Source organism: Danio rerio, chromosome 7 (genome assembly GCF_052040795.2).
Source record: "Danio rerio strain M-AB ecotype USA chromosome 7, GRCz13ab, whole genome shotgun sequence".
Taxonomy (NCBI): domain Eukaryota; kingdom Metazoa; phylum Chordata; class Actinopteri; order Cypriniformes; family Danionidae; genus Danio; species Danio rerio.
Window position 1 is genome coordinate 44855024 of NC_141027.1, and position 25929 is coordinate 44880952.

General features: G+C 38.7%; 1 long non-coding RNA gene across 1 annotated transcript in view; it reads left to right on the plus strand.

The window, feature by feature from the left end:
* LOC147843146 (uncharacterized) overlaps positions 1-25929 on the plus strand; it is a 321579-nt gene that overhangs the window by 270743 nt on the left and 24907 nt on the right. The window lies entirely within an intron of this gene.

A 25929-nucleotide genomic window follows, 5' to 3' on the forward strand; every position in this document is an offset into this window, starting at 1 on the left:
TACAGCATATAGAGAAACATAAGAAAATGTCACGGTGATGTGGAGCTCAGCTAGTATTTAAGTTTTTTTACATAGAAATCAAACTGAATGGCTAATCAGCGAGCTTCAATAATAAGACTGAAGCCCACCTTTGGTTATTGCGAAAGTTTTGTTGTATTTTGATAGAAACATGTTATTAACTAGAACAAAGTCCTGATGTTGTCACAGCATGCTATTTTTACGACCGTCACAATGATTGTTGGCATGATATTTCCAGAACTAATCAAACAAGTGAACAACTCACCTCCTACAGTTGACGCTGAAAGCGGTCTGTGCTAAGAAAGCTGACTCATACTTCATGTGATGTTGTGTCTGATAGTGTAGGCAACACAACCAGCATGCCATAATATGTTCATCATTTGTTTCTTTGGGGTGAAAACTAGATTTTCTGTGGAATGACACATTTATTCTCCAGTAATGCTTACTGAGTCATTTAGCAGGAACATTTTTTATTTTTTTTTTTATGTAAAGTAAATTGTTGTTCATTTAGTACAAGGTCTGTCTTTCGGGAACAATGTGTCCTGCTGAAAAAAAAAAAAAAAAAAAAAGGTTCAGCATGGACCAGCGCAAAAGCGACTGTATTCTGAAAATCTGTCACTGACTGTGATTGCCCGTAGAGAGAGAAACAAGCTGAAATGGCTTTTAAAATGGATACATGCCGTGTTTTTACTTCAGTTTTATATGCCGTAAGAAAGTGTCCACTAATGCTACTTCAGAAAAGGAAAAAAAGTCATTTCAATAGTAAAGAGTAGTAAACCAGAGGAACAATATATGAGCAAAATCACAAGAGTGTGAATGCTGTATGACTCTGTATCAGAATGATGTAGGTGTATTTTCCCAGTTGATTTGAGTCTCAAGTTTATTATGCTGTTAGTCATTCAAAAATGTCACTTACAAGAAGAAATGGTGAGTTTGTTCACTGTAGTTGAAAAAAAAAACATATTGTGTTATGTAGAGTTAAGGATTGTATTACAAGAGAAGAAAAAGAAGAAGAAGCAACTTTAAAAAAGTTTTAATGTTTGCTGATGACAGTCTCAGCCTATTTTTTAACAGCTATGGGCAATGCCTCAAGTGGAGAAAATAAAGGTACTAGACATGGAAATAAGCCAAAACTGACCGATTAAGTAGTAGATTTTAGAAGAACTGGCCAAGGTCAGAAGAAATGAGTGTGTAAGGGTGTGTTTTTACAGTAAAGACTGTTGGTTATCCTGTGTGTAACATTAACTCTATTAAAATAAAGCAATGATCTTTAGTACAATCCTTTAATTAAATAATAATAAAAAAAGATAGCATTTTTACAAGTGAACAAGCCCACACTTAATGTCACGGATATGCACCCGGGATCATAAAAGTGCTGTTTTTAGACTTCCACACTTATTCTAAATTTTAATTGATTAAATCTCTAATCTGAAGCCTTTGTTTCATAATTGCAAATCTTGCCCTGTGCTTGTTCAGTTTTCCCATTAGACCATGTTCGAGATGAATTCAGGAAGCCAATAAAGTACCTTAAACCATTTGCCCCTCACCAAAGACATCATCAGGTCTGTTTACAACCCTCTGCAGTCTGGGTTCCAATCATTAAGCACAACTTCCCTTTCAGGTCACAGCCCTTTGGCTCTCACCCCGCAGCCATGAATCAAAATCCGTCACACTCTCAGCCATGATCTCTCAGGCATGCATTTCAATATTTTGCCATAAATTGGAATATTAATAATTTACTGGCTGCGGAGAGAATCGCTAATTAGAGCCTTCATATGCTTGTCTGGCCAATGTGCAAAGTAAACATCCTTTTGTTCTCTTTAATAGATGAGCCTGTAATAGCTTGGGGTGAAAAAAAGACAAAGGAAAAGAGGGGAAAAAATAGATTTGTTCTTAGCGTTGCATCATTTTCAGCATGAATCAGCAATAACATCATCAGTTCTGCCTCATATTTTTAGCAATCGTAGTGAGCAAGTGGTGTTGTGTTATATAATTTTACACTTTCGCTGTGCTATAAATCTGCAATGAAGTGCTCTGTGGTCAGAAATGAAACTTTAACCTGGGATCCTGAAAAATATGTGCCTGTGGCAGTGCACTTCACTACATTTTTCATGTATTTTATCTGAGTATTTTTTATACTTTTTTTTTTTTTTTTTGGGAAACGTTTGCTTCACTGCATTGCAAAGCATGGTACTTTTTTACTACACTACATTTCATAAAACATGCTGTTCCATGTGATGTAAAGTAATAAATTACAAAAACTCAAGCTATTGTAATTGAGTAGTGTTTCTTAGAAACTTTTATTTACTAAGTAGTTTTATAAATGTGTACTTTTATTTTTCCTTGAGTACATTTTTATTGCGGTATTGGTAATTTTACTCCAAGACTTTCCTTCAATCTGCATTAACTACTTTATTTTTTCTTGTCTATGGGGATTAGAAAAATCAGTCCTGTGATTCCTGTCCAATCCAATCCAATCCAATTCAATCCAATCACACATAAACGGGGATGTTGCATTTTGCTTGGAAATGAAAATAGGGTTGACGTCAGAACCCATTGTCAGACATTAATATCCAACCTAAAATCAATCAAATATCTTGTCTAATTATGTTACAGCTTGCAGGGCTCAAAATTGCAACCATTTTGGTCGTATATGCACCCAAAATTTTATCTGTGCCACCTCAAAATATATTTGGGTGCATTTGTGCGACTGCATAAAATTAGTGGCATGCGACCAGTTTTCACTGCAAAATGTTCACCGCACAGCAAGATTTAGGAGACATTCACGCAGAACGCATATTAGCACCTGAGACGCCAAACGCAGCGCTCATGACTAGTTTAAAACAGTTGTCCTGTCAACTTGCTGCAGTAAACGAAGCGTGCAATGCTTGCCCCGCCTTAAAGCTCTTCTGATTGGCCCACTGCTCTACAACTGAATGCGAACGGATTGGTTAATATCAGCTGTCAATCACTTAGTCGATGCCTTCCTTTAGATGACATGCAGAGCTACATCCGCGAACATGTCAAGCACTGTAGATGAGAGGATTAAAACAACACTGACAGGTTTAGTTTTAGAAAAACCCTAAAGTTACATGTAATGACACATGTTATTAGTGATCATGTGGTGAATGTTAATCCACCGTTTACTCTTTTCGAAGAGTGGATAAAAGACATTCGTTGTCTTTTACGAGTCCAGTGGGAAATTGACTGAAGCAGTGGTTCTCAACCTTTTTCCATCAAGTACCACCTCAGAAAAAAATTGTCCTTCCAATTACCACCATAATGACCAGTATTGAAATACAGTAGCAGAGTAGGCCCATTAAATCAGCTACAACTCTACACAGTTTAAAAACGTGGCAGATTAACTACTATTATTAAGAAAATTTTACATTATCAGACACTTTAAACATTATAAATAGTTTAAACATTAACACTGCACTGTACTTTGTTTATATGTCAAAAAATGTGTGTGTATGTATATATATATATATATATATATATATATATATATATATATATATATATATATATATATATATATATATATATATATATATAAATGATTAAATTAAAATGTGCTTTTAAAATTTAATTTAAAAAGGTAGGCTACTGTTCTTAAAAGGTAAAAAAAAAAAAAAAAAAAAAAAGCCTGTACTTAAATGTAAAGTGTTAACCAATGCTATTCGTCAAAACCTGGAAATGTTGCTTGGACCCCATAAATATAGGCTATATGTCTTAATATTCTCATTTTAATATTTTTTGATAAATTTTAAAATATATGTTGCATATGACATATTGAATTCTTCTGTGTACCACAGTTTGAGATCCACTGGACTAAAGCATTCACCATAAATTCGATGTGACGGAGTTTCCAGGTAAAAGCGTTCGCCAAACCTATACATTTTTAGCGAGAGGTGCTGTTTAATCCTTCATTTAATCGTCAGGATGCTGTCAGCTGTGCAGGTGGCAGCTATATGTAAAATGTAACACCACGTACAGCACATCATCGCAAAAGGGCTTGCATTCATTTAGATAAAACTAATATTGCAGCTCATGAATAAACGGTATTGCATTTAAGATGACGTATGCAAATAATAAGCTGTTATGTCAGTATTATCTGTGCAATATTACACAGCACCCGTGAGAACAGCAAAGTTATTATTGTCAACTAAGTTTCATTCATGTCAAGAAGTGCGTGCAGGGCCGATGTGCACGTGCAATGTCGTTTTGTTTGTTTGTTAGAATTACTTGTTGTTGAATTCAAATGCAGTAAATCTGTATATATAACATTAAAACTTGTAGAAACGGTGCTTATAATTGGTGGGTGCGACTAAATTTTGGCTGGTGCTCCTAATTTTTTAAAGTTGGGAGCACCAGTGCTACCAAGCAATAAAGTTAATTTCGAGCCCTGGCTTAATGTTGTGTGGACGTTACCGTTACGATGACTATCAGATGGGCTTTTGGTTGCCATACCTCATGAATCAATGTCAGTATTTGACATCAGTATAACACTGGTTTAAGATGTTGGATCGACGTTGGATTTTATTCACTTTCTAACTCAACCTAAATCTAACCTAATAATAATGTCTTATGATGTTGTGTGCCTGCAGGGCAATAACTGATTGCACTACAGAATGTTAACATCCACAAAAAATTTCATGTAAATGCATCAGCTTTTCACTGCGTAATACTCAATACTTTTGCGTACTTTTGTAAGGGCTATTTTTGCTCATATTTTGAGAAATATTTACAAAAGATACTTTTACTCTGCTTGCACTACATTTTTAAGCAAGTAATAATACTTTTACTTACAGGTAAGTATCATTCTTTAGTACTCTTTCCACCACTGGCTCTTCCTTATTATTTTGAAATGGAGAAATAATTACCAATTCTGAGAATGTGAGGATTGTGGTGTTAATTTCATAAACTTGCTCACCACTACTTGCTGTGAATGATTTATTTGTGAATTGGACAAATTTATATTCATCTGTTCTCGAGTCAACACACTGATTCAACTGATTGATTTAGAGCAAATCTCCAGTTAATGATCCACTAAATACACAACGGTATTTTTTACTCAAGATGAGCCAAGAACGAAAGAACCTATTTGCTTGACTGTGTGTGATTTGATTTTGTATGAGTTCTCACTGTAAATGAAAAACATACTTAGGTCATATTAAGGTTTATTTACACATATTTCCCCTTGAGTTTTCTTAGTTTCAGAGTCATATGTTCAGTGTGTGAATTTTTAATTATTATTTATATTGTGCTAATTTGGTTTTGGAAGTGTCTGCATCTCCTGCACTGCATGAAACTTCACATATATTAACTGTCAGCTTTATGTGTGAATGATTTCACTAATACTATAATTAGCTTATCCCTTCACAAATAAATATCTCCATTAGAATATTGAGTGTGTCTATTTTTGTACATACGTGGAAATAGAACTATAATGTTAACACATTTTCGAAGTGCATGTTTGTATCTAAACAGTCCATATTGGTATATTATATGGAATATATATTATATCAATTATTAATCATATATTATATAATATATTATGATATATTATATCATTGATTTTCTTGTCGGCTTTGTCCCTTGATTAATCCAAGGTTGCTTAACTGATCCAGCAAGTTTTTATGCAGCGATGCCCTTCCAGCCGCAACCCATTTCTGGGAAACATCCACACACACACACACACACATACACTACGGACAATTTAGCCTACCCAATTCACTTGTACCACATGTCTTTGGACTGTGGGGGGAAACCGGAGCACCCAGAGGAAACCCACGCGAAGGCAGGGAGAACATACAAACTCCACACAGAAATGCCAACTGAGCCGAGGTTCGAACCAGGATCGAGAACCCAGAGGAAACTAACATAAACAAGGGTAGAACATGCAAACTCCATACAGAAATGCTAACTGACCCAGCTGGGACTCAAACCAGCAACCTTCTTTCGGCGGGACGATAGTGCTAACCTCTGAGCCACCGTGTTGGCAAAATAGTTTTTGTTTCCTTGTGATATTGGGCTGGTACCAACACATGAAGAAATGGAGCCCAGATTAGTTACCGGGAAAAAAAATAAAACATACATATGGAGATGGATGTTACAGAAACATAACGTATTGGTTTACAAATCACACACTATGGGGAAAGGTTTTTGAAGTGATAGCATAGTGTTTTGCAAATAACTGTCAGAGAGGTACCTGCCCCATAACGGCACTGTGGTGTTTCATTATTTCTAGTGCTTCTTTAAATTGAAACAGCAGCTAATTGGATGAATAGGTTTGTTTTGAGTTTTTCTGAAACTGCTGCTAGAAGCAAGTTTTCTTGGCTAGGCTAGCTCTGTCCACTTGTCTGCAGTGCTGCATATTATGCACAACAGCATTATCCATCAGACAATTAGACACACACTGCTATTTAGCCATAGTCATGGCATGTTTATTGCTCTGATTTCGGTAGTGGTCCAACAAAAAAGGGAAGAGAAAGGCATCACACATTGATTGAAAGCAGCTGGTAATTACCTTGTCTGACCTGCTAATCAATGTATTGATCATCAAAACACTCTGCTCCAGTTCTGTGGATTTCACCATGTCCTGTGGCACAGTAAGCAGATTCCCACTGGGCAAAGGTCATTTGAAGAGCGATCAAATTCTTAACACAGTGGTTCACAGCTCATTATTGACTAAGCCTTCATAAATGAACAGGTGAAGGATTTGTGAATGCGTTCCTCGCTGTGATTAATTGACAACGTGCTCTCATAAAGACCAGACAGGAATGTATCCTACATTGACATCCATCGAGTGGGGATTGATGAGCACACTTTAACACAAGGTTAGCCATGACAGTTAATTACATTAGCTCCCTCATTAGCTGTTATTGTCAACAAGCCAGAATGGAAGACACCATTCACAATGAAATAAGCTCTCGGGACACATGACGAGCAAACGGTGCTCTAAGATAGATTCCTCTAAAGCCAAATTTACACAACATGATTTTGGCAACACTTTTGCAGCCTGAGACCAATTACAATGAAAAGGAAAAGATGTCTCTTGTTGTATGTCAACTGTTTTTCTCATTTGAGCATTTATCATTACACCGGTGCAAAATTAACTAAAAATGTAAAATCGTATATGCGCTGTGATGTTTATTTAGACACAGGGCAAGTGCCGTAGTATCACAGCAGTACTAATATACAGTTATATTTCAGTTCTGTGAGTGTATTTTATTCCAAGCAGACATCAACATGATATCAGATTGACCTTGTACCCCAATGTCCGAGGACATTGCATTTTAAATTTCACACAGAAGTCAGTGTCCAACGTAGAACAGATGTTGGATTTTGGTCACTTTCCAACACAACCTAAAATCAATCAAATATCAACATCTAATGATGTTCCTGCTTGACGTTGTGTTTAACAATGTTACAGCTTGACTTTACCACTATGACGTCTATCAGACATCGGATTTTGGTTCCCATGCCTGATGAATAAATGTTAGTATTTGACATCAATATGATGTTGGCTCAAGATCTTGGCTCGATGTTGGATTTTGGTGTAAAATTAACCAAATATCAAGGTCATTTGACATAGTTATTGGACATCAAAATAACGCTGTCCTACACACTGGTTAGACATTGCATTTTTCTCACCTGACATCACGACCTAAAGCAGACCTAATATTGATGTCTTATGACATTGTGTGCCTGCTGGGTGTTTATACAACAGCTCTTTGGCAGAATTGTGTATATCTACAGCTTAAGAATCCAACAAAAAAAAACGTTTTTTTTTTTTTTTTTTTTCTTCTCTGTGTGATGAATTACTTCACTAAATAACTACATTCTCACCTTGGCACTCCACAAAACATGAGAGAAACACATGGGTGAAAAGGCTGGAACAGTGTTGACAATGGCAGAAAATTGCATGGCTATCAGCCAGATTCGAGAACCACAAACAACTTTTATATCGAGTATCTTAGGACTTGGACCTGTATATCAAAACTCTTACAGCTACCATGCCACTGAACTCTCCTAATATATGAACAACAATTAGAATATGTTGAAATACAGTAAGTATTTGTTACTTTTTGGACATTGGAAGTATTCAATCTGACTAGATATTTTATCAACACTGGCATTGTCAGAGCTATTGTACATATGCTGTAAAAATACAGTGCTCACCATAATTGAGTACACCACATTTTGAAGATGAATATTTGTATCCATTTCTCAGTGAATAGGCAATGTATTTTGGTGCATTTGAACAAAACAGATTTTTTAAATAGATATATTTATTAAAATTATAGTTTAGTTATCGAACATCTTTAAAAATAGGAAGATGATACATTTAAATTCATACAAAATATTGGGAAAATGGCTTCAGTACTGACTAATCTAATGTTTATGTCAAAATATTAAGGAAATTAATTTTAATGAGAGGTTTGTGAGGAGTGTACTCATATATGCTACTCATTAAATTGTATGTTGTACGTATGTAAAATTGTATGCTGTATGTAATACTGTATGCTGCTCATTAACATTATTAAGTTGAACCGTTTTTGAACCATACTGATTTGCTCTGTAGCTCACCATGAAAAAAAAAAAAAAAACAGTCTTGTGACATACTTGGGATTCCACCCCACATCAGACACACTCCAACTACATCTTTTTTCTTTAGCATTTGAGGCTTATTAATGTTGAGGGGTTTGCCTTATGTTTAATAGTTATGTATGTGATGTACGTTTTATTTTAATTAGTATTATTTGTGTTCAGCACTTTGGGCATTTTGTAAAAAAATGCCACATGTAAAACAATAAGTTAAAATATAAAAATAAAAAGCAGTAGTAGTATGTGGCCTATGATGGCTTTTGTAGTTTGCTTTCAAAAACACTATCGGTTCAATTTAGGGAGGAGGATGGGTGGGTCGGTTAATATCAAGATGGCATATCATGCATGATAAAAAGTCAACTGGCCTCCCTCACATAATGTTTGTGAGAAGGATGTTGAAATTTCAAGAAATGTCCACATTGTTCCCTGTTAGATTTATGAGAAATGGCGCAAAATTGTGGCCTAGTAACATATTTAAGTTTGTTAAGATGTTAATATGCCACCCTCTAGTTTATTTGGTAAACAAAAAAAAAATTAAAAATTAAAAAACTGCAAGAAGGTGTACTGTAATAGAGGGTACATATTTGCTGGTTCTCAAAAATGTAGCACTGGGCACATCATTTCAATGTGCCTGGGTTGATAAAACAATCACGTCATGATTTCTTCATCAATTTATCACAGTATATTTTAATTTTATCTTAAATATACTCTGAAAAACATAATTTCCAAGAATATTAAAATCAATGTTTGATCACTCAAGACCTAGGGTATGCAAAGTCTGTGATAAATCCATCAACTTACACGTTTAACTCAATAATGTACTAATTTACTGCTAAATAGTAATTATTATTAGATTTTTTTTCGTATTAGAGAAGGTGTTGGTATTAGGATAAGGGATGTAGAATGAGATCGTACTTTATAAATACTAATTTTATAAATTTATAAATCATAATTTTAAAAATAAATAGACAATATAGTATTAATAGGCAGGTGAGAAATTAGCAATTAAAATAAAGTGTTATAGTAAAAAAAAAAAAAAAAAAAAAACATTTGGGGTGAGTAATTACTCCTTAAGTTTGCAGATTTAATAAAAATCATATCAAGTCAGGCAGTCATTTTAGCCTACTGCAAACCTTCAGAACTTCTATTGCAACTGACAATAAAATAGATCTGGAAACTGTGCATGTACTGCTTGTGCAAAACTCAATATGTCTCTCATACTGTTCACTTAAAATGAACGATTTTTTGTCTGTCATGTGTCTTTGTCAGAGATACCGAGAAGACAGCTTTTGTCTACAACATAGTTTGGACAGTGTCAAAACTTTGTCACAGTCGCCCACTGACACTCTTCCTACAAGCTGTCAAAAATATGATTAGGAGCCAAAGACTTGCCAATAATGTGTTTTTATCAATCTGATAAAAGGCAGTTGATGTCACAGTGTGTCATGACTTTTACCGAAGATCTGACTGCGATCATATCTTAAAGTTTGACAAGCTACAGTCATGAAAGTCCATAAACATTATACAGTGTGCAGACATGGAAATATGGGCTCGTATATGACAAGTCTGCATCTGGTAAATTAATTTAACTTGAGTTTCTAATTACCAGTAGACAATCTGCAAAGTATGCAATGTAAACTTTCTATTTACCTTGTATAAACGTTATGCATCGATGCCTCTTACGGCCTTCACACGTCTCTTTCAAGGAGATTATAATCATAATCACTTCATACTGATGATTTGCTTTTAAAGTGGCTTGAGAAATATGCACTCACTCGCCCTAAGAGTGAGTGTGTGTACGACATGTCCTTCCACAGTCTGTTGATGTGAAAAGTGTTTTCAAGAGTTGTTTGCGGTGAAGAAATATAGATCTCATGCATTTTGATTCTGACCTGCTCATTGGAGCAAGTGCGGGTGAGCTGGTCAGCTGTGCAGAAACCCATCAGCTATTGAAAGGCAATCAAATAAGTGTCAATCTGCCTCTTTTGAATCCAGCCCAAACTCTCAAACACCTTTATATATCATTTTCCAGCCTAGTGGTCTTGTTCATTTGAGGACCTTCCAGGAGAAACAAGAATCTGAGGAAAGTTTTAAAAACTTTTAATTATTTAGTGAAAAAAATAGTAAAAAAAGTTTAATTATTTGGAAAAAAAAATAAAATAAATAATTATATATATATATATATATATATATATATATATATATATATATATATATATATATATGAGTAAATAAATTCAGAAATCAATTCAATATAATTCATGTTTATTTATGCTTTACAATGTAGATTGTGTCAGAGCAGCTTAACATAGAAGTTCTATTAAATTGAAACTGTGTCAGTCTAGTTTTCATAGTTGAGGTTCAGTTTACTTCAGCTCAGTGTGGTTTAATTTTCACTGCTGAAAGTTCATACACTAAAGAACAAATCCATCAAGGCGCAGCTCCACAAGTCCCAAATCAAGCAAGCCAGTGGTGACAGCGGCAAGGAACAAAACTTCACCAATTAACCAAAGTGAAGGGAAAAAAAAAAAAAAAACGTGAGAGAAAACCAGACTCAGTTGGGCATGATCATTTCTCTTCTGGCCAAACTTCCTATGCAGAGACTCGACTGTCTCTGGGGTCTTTCAGGAATCAGTCTCATGCTCTCCATTCCTCCATGATTGCCACAGCATCTGCTCAGGATACAGCCTGGTCCAGGGTTATGGATACCTCTGGAAGTGCTTTGTGGTTGGCATCTTTTCTCCACAGGTCTTGGATCACATCGATGACACTGCACAATCTCTAGAGGCCTCGGGATGAGTATACCCAGGTGGGAATAGAGAATAAAGAAAATATAAATGATAAAATAATTATCGTAGCTGGTGTTCATAGTGTATTTAAACAAGATATATTGAATATCAATGCAAAAATGAAGTGCTATAAATGAAAATTATAGTTATGTACAGAAACATAGAAACAAATATGTAAAGCATATGAGCATTTTAAACAAAATGTCTGGTGCAATACATGAGAAGTGAGTCCTTCAGCTGGTGTCAACCTCACTCGCCTGCATGGAGCACAACACAAACATAGAAACAAACATGTATAGCATATGAGTATTTCTAACAAAATGTGGTGCATGTTGCATGAAGACAGGAGCACACTTGTGCATCATACTATTATGTGATGCCTTGTGTGTATGCTTTTCAGTGTTAGGCAGTAGCATTGTACTACAAGTTTTCAACTTAATTTGTTGTGGTACTGTTTTATGATAAAGACTGGAGCATCCGGAGGAAACCCACATGAACCCTTGGAAAACATGCAAACTCCACACAGTAATGCCAACACTGGATTGAACCAGTGACCTTCTTGCTGTGAGGCGATCATGCTACCCACCGTGCCACCAGTACCGCAGAAAAAAACTGAACTGAACAATTCTGCCTTATTTTTCATTGCTAGTTTTATTGATCACTAAGATATGACTGACTTGTATTTAATTTGCTTTAGTTTAAAAATTAAAAAATGCAAAAAAAGCTTAGATGTAGCTAAGCTACTTTTGCCAAGTAGCTTTTAGCTTAGTTTGCTACATTTCCCACAGGGTAGCTTTTATGGTTACATTTTAAGTAGAGTAGCTATTAGCTTAGTTCACTAAATTTTTTCAAGTAGCTTGCCGATCACTAATGCTTTTTAATAAATAAATAAATAAATAAATAAATGTATTACTGAAGTCTCACATTGTGGAAAACAATTTATCATAAACCATCATGAAAGAACATTTAATTTTTTTTTTGCTGAAATTGAAAGCTCCTTTTCCAAATGCCATTTTACAGCTTCTCGCTGCTTTATCTGATGCTTATAAAAAAAAATGCCACTAGGATGTTTTGGTGACTCAGTCAAATATCAAAAAGATCTGAAATTAGAACAGCAAAAGCAAGAGATAAATGTGTGAGAGATGTAAAAAGCAGCTAAGATGGTTTTGCTTGGTCATTTATTTGTTTGAAGACTTGTAAACACAGTATATCTGTCTAGGCTGCATTAATAAACAACCTTAGATCGCTTGCTGCAGCATGTTGCAGAAGGCTTATTAGTTATTATTCCAATGAATATTAAGCTGACAGTCCACCATCTCTAGCATTTGCATCTGATTTTCACATCGGCTTTTAGATGCACAAAACTTTCAAATTGGTTATAAAGCTACTATCACATTATTCATTGTTGTTAAATTAATTCAAATGCTAATATTTGTATGTTTTCTTTTAATTTAAGCTTTAATCACTGAGAGAACATCTAACACAATACTTAAGAGCACCATGATTCACATGGCTGTTATCAGCTTTCTGTTGCTTTATCTGATGTTTCTTAAAAAAAGATGCCACTGCCAGAAATTCAGCGACTCAGTCAAATATCAGAAAGATCTCAAATCAAGGGACTGAAAGCAAGAGACAGATAAAAAGCATGCAATATGTTTTTTTGTGGTCATTTATTGGTTGGTAAACACAATATTTCAGACTGGAAAAATCCAGCATCAGCAGCATGTATGCTAGGACCAGAATTGGATGTTGGTTGATGTGTGCTTGTCTGAATTGTGACAGTGCTGGGCTATACGAGCAAAGTTTTGTTAACCTTGCCTGTTCCAGTGCTTTACCAGCTCCATCCAGCATAAACCACCCATTCATTATAGTTTTTGCTGTATTTTAATCAGGGTAAGCTGATTGGCTGTTGTGCCATGTTTTAACTATCCCTGCTATTGCATATCTGTCATTTCATCTGCTATTTGAACCAGACTTATGAAGCACCAGATTTAGTGTCTGAGTTCAAAAGTTTTCTAAAATTAATGAAGACAGTACATATATATATATATATATATATATATATATATATATATATATATATATATATATATATATATATATAAATGAAAATTATTTTTAGCTGGCAGCACTGTGGCTCAGGATAGCACTGTTTCCATGTAACAAGAAGGTCATTGGTTCGAGTATCGGCTGGGTCAGTTGGCATTTTTATGTGGAGTTTGCATGTTCTCCCTGTGTTCACATGGGTTTTTTCCGGCACTCCGATTTGCACTATATGCACTATAGGTGAACTAGGTGAACTAAATTAGCCTTAGAGTATGTTTCCTAGTACTGGGTTGTGGCTAAAAGGGCATCCGCTGTGTATAACATATGTCGGATTAGTTAGCGGTTAATTCTACTTAAGAGACCCCTTATAACTAAGGGACTAAGCTGAAGGAAAATATTTAAAAATATATTCTGATTTTTATTATTAATATTTTTGTAAAATAATTCAATAATGTCAAGGTACAGCTTTACATTGCTTTATCTGATTAGAGGAGATGCCACTTCAAAAAAAAAAAAAAATAAATAAATTGTAAAGATCAATCTAATCAAGACAGCAAAAGCAAAAGAGATAAAGAGCCGGCAAAATGTATTCTTATAAATCACAGGGCAGTTACTGGCAATAAAAAGCAAGCAGCACTTTAAATCAAAACGTTGATTTTATTTGAGTTGTCTGATTATATCCATCACAGGCCATGTGCCTTCAGGTTTACTGTACCATTACAAGAAAGCATTAATTTAACAGTTGTTGCTTAATTGACTAAAGAAAAGAAAAAAAAAAAAAAAACATTTACGACTTGTTATTTAGTACAAGAGCAGGTTTAACTCCTTGGCTGCTAATACAAAAATTCCATTCATGTTTGACCAAGGTACTCAAACTGGCTACTTGAGAAGGGTTGTGTGATCAGAAAGATGGCACAATAAAAATTTATCTAAGTGTATGTAGAAAATACTATATATGCACAAACTCAAGTTTACTAAAAAGCTAATTATAAAGATAATGATATAAGCCATGATAAAAGCTGCTTGTACTGAATAGTGCAGTAGTACAATCAACTGAGTTTTTAGCCAAACAATAAAGGAATGGGTAAGTAACAGGTGACTAACAGGACAGGAAACTGTGAACTAACTCATGCGTTATTACTGCCAGTATTTATGCTGCAATTAATAACTGTGTTAATAACTTTCTAAATCAACAGTCTATGTTCATCATATGAAATGAAAAACTGAAAACAAGGACTGTTTCCCAATACCAAGAATGCACAGAATGGACTTGCGTTCTCATAGAGAACAGTCTTGCCAGTTTTCCTCGAAAAAACGAATCTGGGTGACCGCGAGAACAAAGAACGTATCTTGAAATTAATGAGATGCTGCGTTCTTTTTGATGCCACATGACCTTTACGCGTTTTTAATGGAAATTTATCTAAACATTACAGCATTCATACAATTTATTGTTTTCCCCATTTCAATGTATATAACATGCACAAAAACCTAACAAAAATATTTTACACAATACAAAAAAAAAAAAAACCTTTTTCTGCCCTCATAAAGATTTTCATAGTAAAGTTTATTTTAACTGTTAACAAGGCTTTGCTTTCTTACTATTGCAAATATAATTTAGGTTTAACACATTCTTAATTAAAGGCATCACAGGATGTCATAAAAATAATCACAATCACAGATTGAAAAGGTCAGTTGTAGTGAAACACCACAACACAAATACTAGTGCAAAAGAAAATGTAAAAAATGATGATGCAACTGTGTAAAATGACAAGAACGAAAAATACATGGAGGAAATCATGAGGGGATTCAATTTTGCCAATGGGCATTTCTTTTTTATAATAACAGTCCACACAGTTCTAATATAAGATAACCAAGATATAAGGGCCATATACCTTGAGTTGCATTAAAGTCTTGGGTTATGCAATAAAGAGCTAGTTTTACCCTTGATACAGAACGTATACAGTACGAAGAATGTACAGTTGGTATGGTTTACACTATCATTTAACTCTCAAAAAAATGCATGTCTTAATGCATGTCTCATTTAATTTGTGCCTGTGCTGTTAGTCCTAGATTATGTGCATTACATTATGATTGGCCCTGCTTGTTTGTAAGCTAATAAAATGCAGTGCATAAATCTGTGCAATGTTTCTGCACTGCATTGGTTATTATGGAAATGAGTTGCTGCTGTTGCACTTTTTAATTTGCACATTAAGTGATCACTTACACTTAACCTTACAATCTTATCAGCGTTTTCACAGAATTGCACACTTGAGCAGTTTTGATTTGCCCTGTTTAATAAATATGCCTCAAATAATGAAAACCAGACTAAATATTGTTGAATACACACTGGCATTAGGCTTTAAATGCACCCCGAATATATAATGCTGCACCTCTTTTTATTTATAACCCTTAATTTTAACATTGACATTAATATATCTTGTTCAAATACACTACAAACAGCCACTACACTAATTATTTTCTTCGCTCTCTATTGATGTCAATGACACCATATATATATGCTGTGGCAACCCTTGATAAATTGTCACCTCAGAATTATAAGTTCCTATCTGACATTTTTGTCTAAACTGAGTTATTGGCATATTCTTATTAAAAAAAAAAAAAAAAAGTTACACACATACTGTTTGCTAAGTGGAATGCAAAAACTTTAAAGCTCAATATCTCAAAATCATTCAGAACGCAGATAGAACCTTATAATTCCAAGGTGAAGAAATAAGGGACTAGGCCAAAGGCAAGGTAATAAATAAATGACACATTTATTAGTAATTAATTATTAGTTAAGTGGTTAAAGTTGTAACTAAATCAGGGGTGTCCAAACTTTTTGGGCCGAGGGCCCAGCCTGATCTCACGAGAAAACGTAAGTATTTTCATTTTGGCAGTTTAGTGGCTAATTCGTACGAATTCGTACGAGTTCAGTCGTAAGAAAATGTACGATTTTAAAAAGGAGGCGTGGCACCTAACCCCATCCCTAAACCCAACCGTCATTGGGGGATACGCAAATCGTACTAAAATGTACGAATTAGATCGTACGAATTTGTACGAATTAGCCACTAAATGAAAAAGTTACGAATTGCCGTGAGATTGTGTTGGAGGGCCAGATGCAAAAAAACATCACACACACACACACTCACACACACACACACACACACACACACACACACACACACACACACACATATATATATATATATATATATATATATATATATATATATAATGTGTGTGTGTGTATCATGGAATTATTTTAATTCATCATCCAACTGTGTTTCTAGAATGACTTACGTTTTTAAAATCTTAAATCTTATCTGGGCAACTTAGTTGGAACACTCATCAGACACTACTATTTGAATTCTCCTTCAGTGAAGGGTTTCCCGTGCTGTGCGATTAGCTGAGCTACCTCATAAATAGCCAGTGTAGAATTTTCTTGCACTTTATTAGCATTAAAAAAAAATGCTGTTGTTGAGCTGATAGAGCATCTGCTAATTGTTTTACTTTTTGATCTCGTTCATCAGAGTAAGCTGAAGGCCTGATGTTTTGTTTCATTGCTGCATTACTGGCAAAGAAAACAGTACATTTTCTGCACTTACTGTTGATTTACTGTACCTTTTTCTTGGTTGTGCCATGGCTCACCAAAACCTGATTATCAATTATGTTTCCTTCAGTTTGTTCGGTTTGTTTTACTTCATAACAGGAACTGCTGCCTAATTCAATGCATGTCATAGCGATACCCGGTGGTTATTCATTGAATTACGTTCATTTTTGTATAGCGGGCCGGATTCTTATTAATGTTTATAAAAAGCCTCTCGGGCCGCCACAAAACTGATTGCGGGCCGCAGATGGCCCGCGGGCCGTAGTTTGGACACCCCTGAACTAAATGATTACTATTAACTGATAATCTTAACTTTTCTGATTTTGACTGTAATGTACAGGTCTTAAACTCGATTACTGGAGGGTCACAGTTCTGCACAGTTTTGCTATAACCCTAATCAAGCACAGCTGATGGAACTAATTAAGGTGTTCAAGACTACTAGAGACTATGTTACCTTACTGCAAGAAAGTCGCTGGTTCGAGCCCAGCTGGGTCAGTTGGTATTTCAGTGTGGAGTTGTATGTTCTCCCTGTATGGGTGTGGGTTTCCTTCGGATGCTCAGGCTATATATATATATATATATATATATATATATATATATATATATATATATATATATATATATATATATATATATATATATATATATATATGTTTTTAGAATGAGCCTGGGTTGAATTTGAATGTGTGTGTGTGTGTGCATGTGTGTGTGAGAGAGAGAGAGAGAGAGAGAGAGGGAGAGGGAGAGGGAGAGAATTCTTATAAAACTCCCTCTTGTAATTGATGCAGTGGATGTGTAGGAGAGCACAATTTAGAGTGATAAGTAGTCCGTTCTTGCTCCTCGGTAACAGAAATCTACAAACATATACAAAAATCAATTGAACTATTGCTCAATATCAACGATCCTGTTCAACACTCTACTCTTTATTTCGCCTTTCACTAAAAAGTGTGATTTAAAGGCCGATGAACATCTAGGGAAATTCTTCCTACATCTAGACATGTTTGCATTGCCGTGTTTACATGCTGTGGCTGCAAAGCAATAAAGGACAAACAGTACTCGGGGAACGTTGAGTTTAATTTCGCAGTGTGTTTGTGTGGGCACATGTCCACTGTGATAATACAGCCTTCTGCCACCGTGAGGGATCAGCGAAAGCCTTTCACAGCAAATGAGCCAGGGAGTTGCTGACCAGAGGTTTTAACAGATTACAACTGTCACTGGCTGCCTTTCCCATTTATTGGGCCCTTCCACGATGGGAATATGGAATGTCTTTGTCGCCGTTATACCTTATTCACCCAGCTGCAGTCAAGGCAGAAAGGAGGAACACAAACAGTTTACTCAAGTTATGACAGCGGCTAAATAGAATTTTCAGAAAGAGATAACAGAGTTCGACTTATTGAGCTCCGCCACACCACAGACATGCATCTAGATTTTTCTGCCATGCCTAAAAGCCTGGTCAGTCTTTATACTGTCTGCGCCCTGAGGAAATCAATTTATCTTTGTGTAAAGGGCTCAGTTTCAGTGGTGGGGTTTTCAGGTTTCTTCGAAGAAAGAAGCAGCTGTCAAACTCATGTAAGTTTTATAGGATGTAAGCAAAAGGAGTGATCTTCTTGTGCTTTTCACTCATGGGAAAATGATCTGTACTTACTTTACAGTAAATCTATGGCTCAAGGTGCATCTGACTTTTGAAAGCTAAAGTATTTTTGACCACTCTATTTATTATTTTATTTGTCCACCTCACACTAAATGGCTCAACCGCTGCATTTATTTATTTTAGAAATATTGCAATCAGATCTTTCCCATCTACAAATATGAATTTCCATGGTGATAAAGCAGATTTTTTAGGCACAGATTTACATATGTTGATGCAAAAATCAATTCAATTCAATTAATGTTTACTTCTATAGCACTTTAGCACTGTAGATTGTGTCAAAGCTTTTACAAAGCTTTTATTTTACGTTTTGCCAGTTTAGTGGCTAAGTTCAGTCCTACAAAATTATTTGATTTAAAAAAGGAGGCGTGGCACCTAACCCCACTCCTAAACCCAACCGTCATTGGGGGATGAGCAAGTCGTACTAAATTGTACAAATTAGATCATACGAATTCATAGGAATTAGCCACTAAATCAAAAAGTTACGAATTGCTGTGAGGTTGTGTTGATTGAAACTGTGTCCAGTTTTCAGAGTTGAAGTTCTGTTTAGTTCAGTGTGGTTTAATTTTCACTGTTGAAAGTTCAAACACTGAAGAGCAAATCCAATGCGTAGCTCTACAAGTCCCAAACCAAGTAAGCCAGTGGCGAGGAACAAACTTTATCAATTGATCAAATAAAAAAAATAATAAATTAAAAACTTGAGAGAAACCAGGCTCAGATGGGCATGACCATTTGTCCTACGACCAAACTTCCTGAGCAGAGCTGCTGTCTCAACACCAGAGGCTGGAGTAAACAATAAGTCCAGCATGGAGAAGCTGCAGGTGTGAGTAGGTCACCGGCGAGCGTTCAGGCTGCCCACATGTCAGATATGATGACTCTTCTGTCACTGGGGTCTCATGCTTTCCACTCCTACATGACCACCACAGCATTTGCTTACGATACGGCCTGGTCTAAGGTGCTTTCACACCTAGACTTTATTTTCGGAACCTGTCTCGTTTGCCCAGTTAGCACGGTTCGTTTGGCATATGTGAATCCAGCAATGGCGCTCGGATCCGCGCCAAAACAATTGGTCCGAGATTACCTTAATGAGGTCATTCCAGACATCTCCCGTAAATGCAAAGAGACTCCCGGATGCCCGCAAATAAGTGATAATCTCCTGGAATTCGGGGGTCTCCCTCCTGGTACTCAAATATGTCACGCACCCTTCTCACACCTCCCCATTGCATCCCTCCTTGCTCTTCAGACATGTCACGTGCACCCTGTCAAACACCAACAAACACACCCTTCCCCACCTCCCAAAACAAACCGTGTGTCATGTTTACCAGAGAACAACCACCAGATGTCGCTGGTAAACACACACACACCTAGAACTACACTTTTCCTGGACTACAACTTCATACATGCTCTTCGCCCACACACCTGCTTTCTCATTTAGCTTGATTCACATTCACACCTGAGGACTTTCAGAGACTGATTACACACAGTATTTAAGCAGCACACACACTCATTCACATTGCAGAGTCTTGTTCACTGTATAGTAGCATTACAATGCGTTTTCTTTGTCTTGTTTTCCTGTTTTGAACCTAGCCTTGTTTATTTAGTTATCCTTGTCTGCCGCCTGCCTTTCGACCTTTTGATTGTTAAACTGACTACGATTCTGGATTGTCCTCACATACCTGTTTGCTCCCGTATGGACCACTGCTTGCCTGACTGTGAATAAACCTGCATATTGGATCCTACCTTCTGTTGTGGTGTTACTCCCCGGCGTTACAGAAGACTCGGCCACAACATGGATCCAGCGGGTATAAAGATCATGCGTCTTCGTCAGGAAGCACGGTCCATTGAGGAATATGTGGAGGACTTCATCCAGGTAGCCCATTTAACATCTTGGGATGAGTTATGCCTGATGATATTTTTTCGCGGAGGACTTTCGGAACCCCTTTATTCTATCATGCCGTTACATCAGCCACACAGAAATGTACATCGAACTGGCATTACAATTAAGTGGGTCCCCTTTTACTATTGGCAAGGCGGAGGAGACCCCTAAATGTTTTTTGGGGGGGGGCATGGGACATCAAGATCCGCTGGCAACGGGGCTTGCTGCTCATACCACTACCACACATCCAGCTCACAAGATGGCCGACTCCAGTCCTCCAGCTCACAAGATGGCCGACTCCAGTCCTCCAGCTCACATGATGGCCGACTCCAGTCCCTCAGCTCACAAGATGGCCGACTCCAGTCCTCCAGCTCACAAGATGGCCGACTCCAGCCCTCCAGCTCACAAGATGGCCGACTCCAGCCCTCCAGATCACAAGATGGCCGACTCCAGCCCTCCAGCTCACAAGATGGCCGACTCCAGCCCTCCAGCTCACAAGATGGCCGACTCCAGCCCTCCAGCTCACAAGATGGCCGACTCCAGCCCTCCAGCTCACAAGATGGCCGACTCCAGCCCTCCAGCTCACAAGATGGCCGACTCCAGCCCTCCAGCTCACAAGATGGCCGACTCCAGCCCTCCAGCTCACAAGATGGCCGACTCCAGTCCTCCAGCTCACAAGATGGCCGACTCCAGTCCTCCAGCTCACAAAGTGGTCAAAACCAGCCCTCCAACTCAGAATGTGGTAAGAGTTAATCTAGCACAAGCTCAGAAGATGGTTTCCTGTTCCTTGTCTGTTCCTGCCATAGTTCCTGTTCTAGTTCCTGAAATACCATCACCTGAGCCACCAGAATGGCCACCACCACTTGAGTTACAAGAGCTGATGCCACCACCAGACCTGTTACTGCCAGAGCTGCCACCGCCACCTCCAGAGCTGCCACCGCCACCTCCAGAGCTGCCACCGCCACCTCCAGAGCTGCCACCGCCCCCTCCAGAGCAGCCAGACCCTCCAGAGCTGCCAGACCCTCCAGAGCCGCTGCCACCTGAACCTCCTGAGCTTCCTGAATGGCCGCCGCCTCCTGAGCTTCCTGAATGGCCGCCGCCGCCTGAGCTTCCTGAATGGCCGCCGCCTCCTGAGCTTCCTGAATGGCCGCCGCTGCCTGAGCTTCCTGAATGGCCGCCGCTGCCTGAGCTTCCTGAATGGCCGCCGCCGCCTGAGCTTCCTGAATGGCCGCCGCCGCCTGAGCTTCCTGAATGGCCGCCGCCGCCTGAGCTTCCTGAATGGCCGCCGCCGCCTGAGCTTCCTGAATGGCCGCCGCCGCCTGAGCTTCCTGAATGGCCGCCGCCGCCTGAGCTTCCTGAATGGCCGCCGCCGCCTGAGCTTCCTGAATGGCCGCCGCCGCCTGAGCTTCCTGAATGGCCGCCGCCGCCTGAGCTTCCTGAATGGCCGCCGCCGCCTGAGCTTCCTGAATGGCCGCCGCCGCCTGAGCTTCCTGAATGGCCGCCGCCTCCTAAGCTTCCTGAATGGCCGCCGCCTCCTGAGCTTCCTGAATGGCCGCCGCTTCCTGAATGGCCGCCGCCTCCTGAGCTTCCTGAATGGCCGCCGCCTGAACTCCCTGAATGGCCGCCGCCTGCTGAACTACCTGAATGGCCACCGCCTCCTAAGCTTCCTCAATGGCCGCAGCCTCATGATCCAGGGCCACTGCAGCTCCACGCTCCAGGCCCTCCGCAGCTCCACGCTCCAGGCCCTCCGCAGCTCCACGCTCCAGGCCCTCCGCAGCTCCACGCTCCAGGCCCTCCGCAGCTCCACGCTCCAGGCCCTCCGCTGCTCCACGCTCCAGGCCCTCCGCTGCTCCACGCTCCAGGCCCTCCGCTGCTCCACGCTCCAGGCCCTCCGCTGCTCCACGCTCCAGGCCCTCCGCTGCTCCACGCTCCAGGCCCTCCACTGCTCCACGCTCCAGGCCCTCCGCTGCTCCACGCTCCAGGCCCTCCGCTGCTCCACGCTCCAGGTACGCCCCCGCTGCATGGTCCTGGCCCTCCATCCCTCCCCCTGTTCCGCCTCCGCTCCACCTCCCGCCTGAACAGTATTAGGAGTGTCTGGAAGCCACTCCTTAGAGGGGGGGCTCTGTCATGTTTACCAGCGAACAACCACCAGATGTCGCTGGTAAACACACACACACACCTAGAACTACACTTTTCCTGGACTACAACTTCATACATGCTCTTCGCCCACACACCTGCTTTCTCATTTAGCTTGATTCACATTCACACCTGAGGACTTTCAGAGACTGATTACACACAGTATTTAAGCAGCACACACACTCATTCACATTGCAGAGTCTTGTTCACTGTATAGTAGCATTACAATGCGTTTTCTTTGTCTTGTTTTCCTGTTTTGAACCTAGCCTTGTTTATTTAGTTATCCTTGTCTGCCGCCTGCCTTTCGACCTTTTGATTGTTAAACTGACTACGATTCTGGATTGTCCTCACATACCTGTTTGCTTCCGTATGGACCACTGCTTGCCTGACTGTGAATAAACCTGCATATTGGATCCTACCTTCTGTTGTGGTGTTACTCCCCGGCGTTACACCGTGAAACCTTGACCAATGTGAGGAGAGTATACTCACATATTACTTGTTTTAACTATTTTGGTTTGTTTAGAAACTTTGACATGTGAAAGTGAATCGCACCAAGAACAAATGTAACAATTTAAATCCCTGTTTCAGAACAAATGAATCAATTTGTGAAAGCACCCTAAGATTATGGATACCTTGGTATTATTACTTCACAGGTCTTGGATTGCATTAATGGTGCTGCATAATCTCTAGAGGCAATTAACTATTTGCTATTCAAAACATTTGAAGTGTCAAAGATAATATGTCAAAAACTTACACACATCGTTAATGTAGAGAGCAAAAAAAAAAAATGTACAAAGGTGCCTGTAGAGTATATGTTTCAACAATAACATTTTAAAAAGAAAAAAAAATTGCAAGAGGGTTGCTGGTTTGAGTCCCAGCTGGGCCAGTTGGCGTTTCTTTGTGGAGTTTGCATGTTTTCCCTGTGTTGGCATAGATTTCCTATAGGTGGTTTGTTTGCCCCCACAGTCCAAAAACATGTGCTATAAGTGAATTAGATGAACAAAATTGGCCGCAGTGCATGAGTGTGTGAATGTGAGAGTGTGTGGGTGTTTTCCAGTACTGGGTTGCTACTGGAAGGGCACCTGCTGTTTAAAACATAGGCTGAAATAGTTGGTGGTTAATTTCACTGTGGCAACCTTTGTTAATCAGAGACTAAGCTGCAGGAAAATGAATGAATGATGATTTGTTGAAAAGTGGTAAATTATATACCTAAATAAAAGCTGGTGTATTATTTGTTTACTGATGTACAGATATGGCTACTGAGAATGTGTGTTTCTGCACGCACAATACTGCAATTTGTCAACCGCAGTTACACGCTTTACTGCGGCTGTAAAGGCCGCCTTTTCATAATAAGCATTTCTGTGCTTTACGCAATAGCCACCAGGTGGCACTAAGAACAACCGTTTTTCCATTCACTTAGCAGTTAAACTATATAGTAAAACATAGACAATTGCATAAAGGCTGATTTATACTTCTGCGTCTAACGCCGGCGTATGCTACGGCACTGAAGCATAGCCCTTCGGCGTCGCTGACGTGCACCTCTCAAAAAATTTAACTTCACGTCGCAACGACGCGTATCGCAAGCTCTGTGATTGGTCGGCTTGGTAGCGCTGACAAGTTTGGGCGGGACCGAGAGCCACATGAATGATGCCAGCCTGATGGAGCGATTGTTTACAAGTGTGGAGTCCCGTGAAGGAGCTCCGGATGGAAAGTTTTTTTTTTGTTTACCTCATAGTTAAAGTTGTTGCACGTCTGCCGGTTCCTGCCTCAAAATGAGCGAGTTTGAGCCACTTGTACATCCCGGAAGTGTTCAGGAAAACAAAACAACAGCGAAGAAACTCGACACAGAGGAACATTTACACTTCGCTGCCAACTAGCATTTCGGAAGTGTTAATGCAGATCAACAGAGACAGCGCGCAGAAGTATTAATGCACAGCTACACGCGTTGCATGCATCGTGGGTTACGCCGGTCACTTGATGCAGAAGTATAAACCAGGCTTTAAGAAAGCAGTTTTCACACCGCTTATAGGTAGCTTGCTTGCTCAGTATACTGTATCAGTTCAGTATGCTCACCATGTTACATAACTGCCCCCTGCTGGCCATGTATTTCTTGTGTTACACCATGTTGTGGTGTGACGCAGTTTACTGCGCAAATGTGCGATTTTTCATTAAATTACTTGCATGTTCTTAGTAGCCATATCTGTGATTGCAATTGAAACCACTGCCTACCAATCACATGCACCCACACACACACACATTCCTTTTACACAATTTGTTGTTTATACAGTGAGTTACACTGCAACTACATGCCTACTAATTCAAAGAATTAGTAGACTGTAAGAATGGGCTAGAAGTTAGGGTTAGAGTAACTTGACATGTACTTGCCAAATGTCTTGTAGTCTGACTTCGTGGAGCAGTGTCAGCATATTTTAAGCAGGCAGTCTAATAATATTCTAATGAGAATTATCTGATATGTAGTTGCAATGCAATTTATCAACAAAATGTACAAAAGGAACCATCAAAATAAAGTGATACTAAAAATTAATTTTAGTGGGTGCTCATGTTCATGTTTAGGTTGAAAAAAAGCAGGCTCCTACGCATCTGTAAAAGCTTAAGCTTATCCTTACTGTCTTTTAATTATATATGCAAATTTACAAATATGTACTGTAAAGGATAAAGTACATACAAGCAGTTGTTATAGCAGAGCAAAGCCTGACAGGCTTGTCATCAGCCAGACATGAAGAGCTGTTTTAAATTTAATAATACAAGCATCAAATTGTTATACTTGTTTCTTAAAAAAAAAAAAATAAATCAATCAGGACATTTGTCAAAGTTCAGCTTGTCTTTATTCTCCACACCAAATTGGTTTACAAAATGGCAGCTATTGATGAAGTATCAGTTCAGCGACTTCAGATCAAAGTAGGGCTATTCACTCCCTGGCGTTCAAAGTGCTGAACGTGCTGACAGGGAATGAAGCTACAACATGATCTTAGATCTTTAACCACGGGTGGAGCACGAAGCAGACCTCAAATCAATCCAGTGACGCAGATGCCAGAGCTCCCTCTCCCCTCTCACATCCAAACAGATTGAGATCACATCAGACGCCCAGCTCATTGACGGATTACAGAAACCAGCATAGCAGGAAATGTTTTTATTTTAAGCAGACCAGATAGGAAAAGAGAATTATGAATGTGTT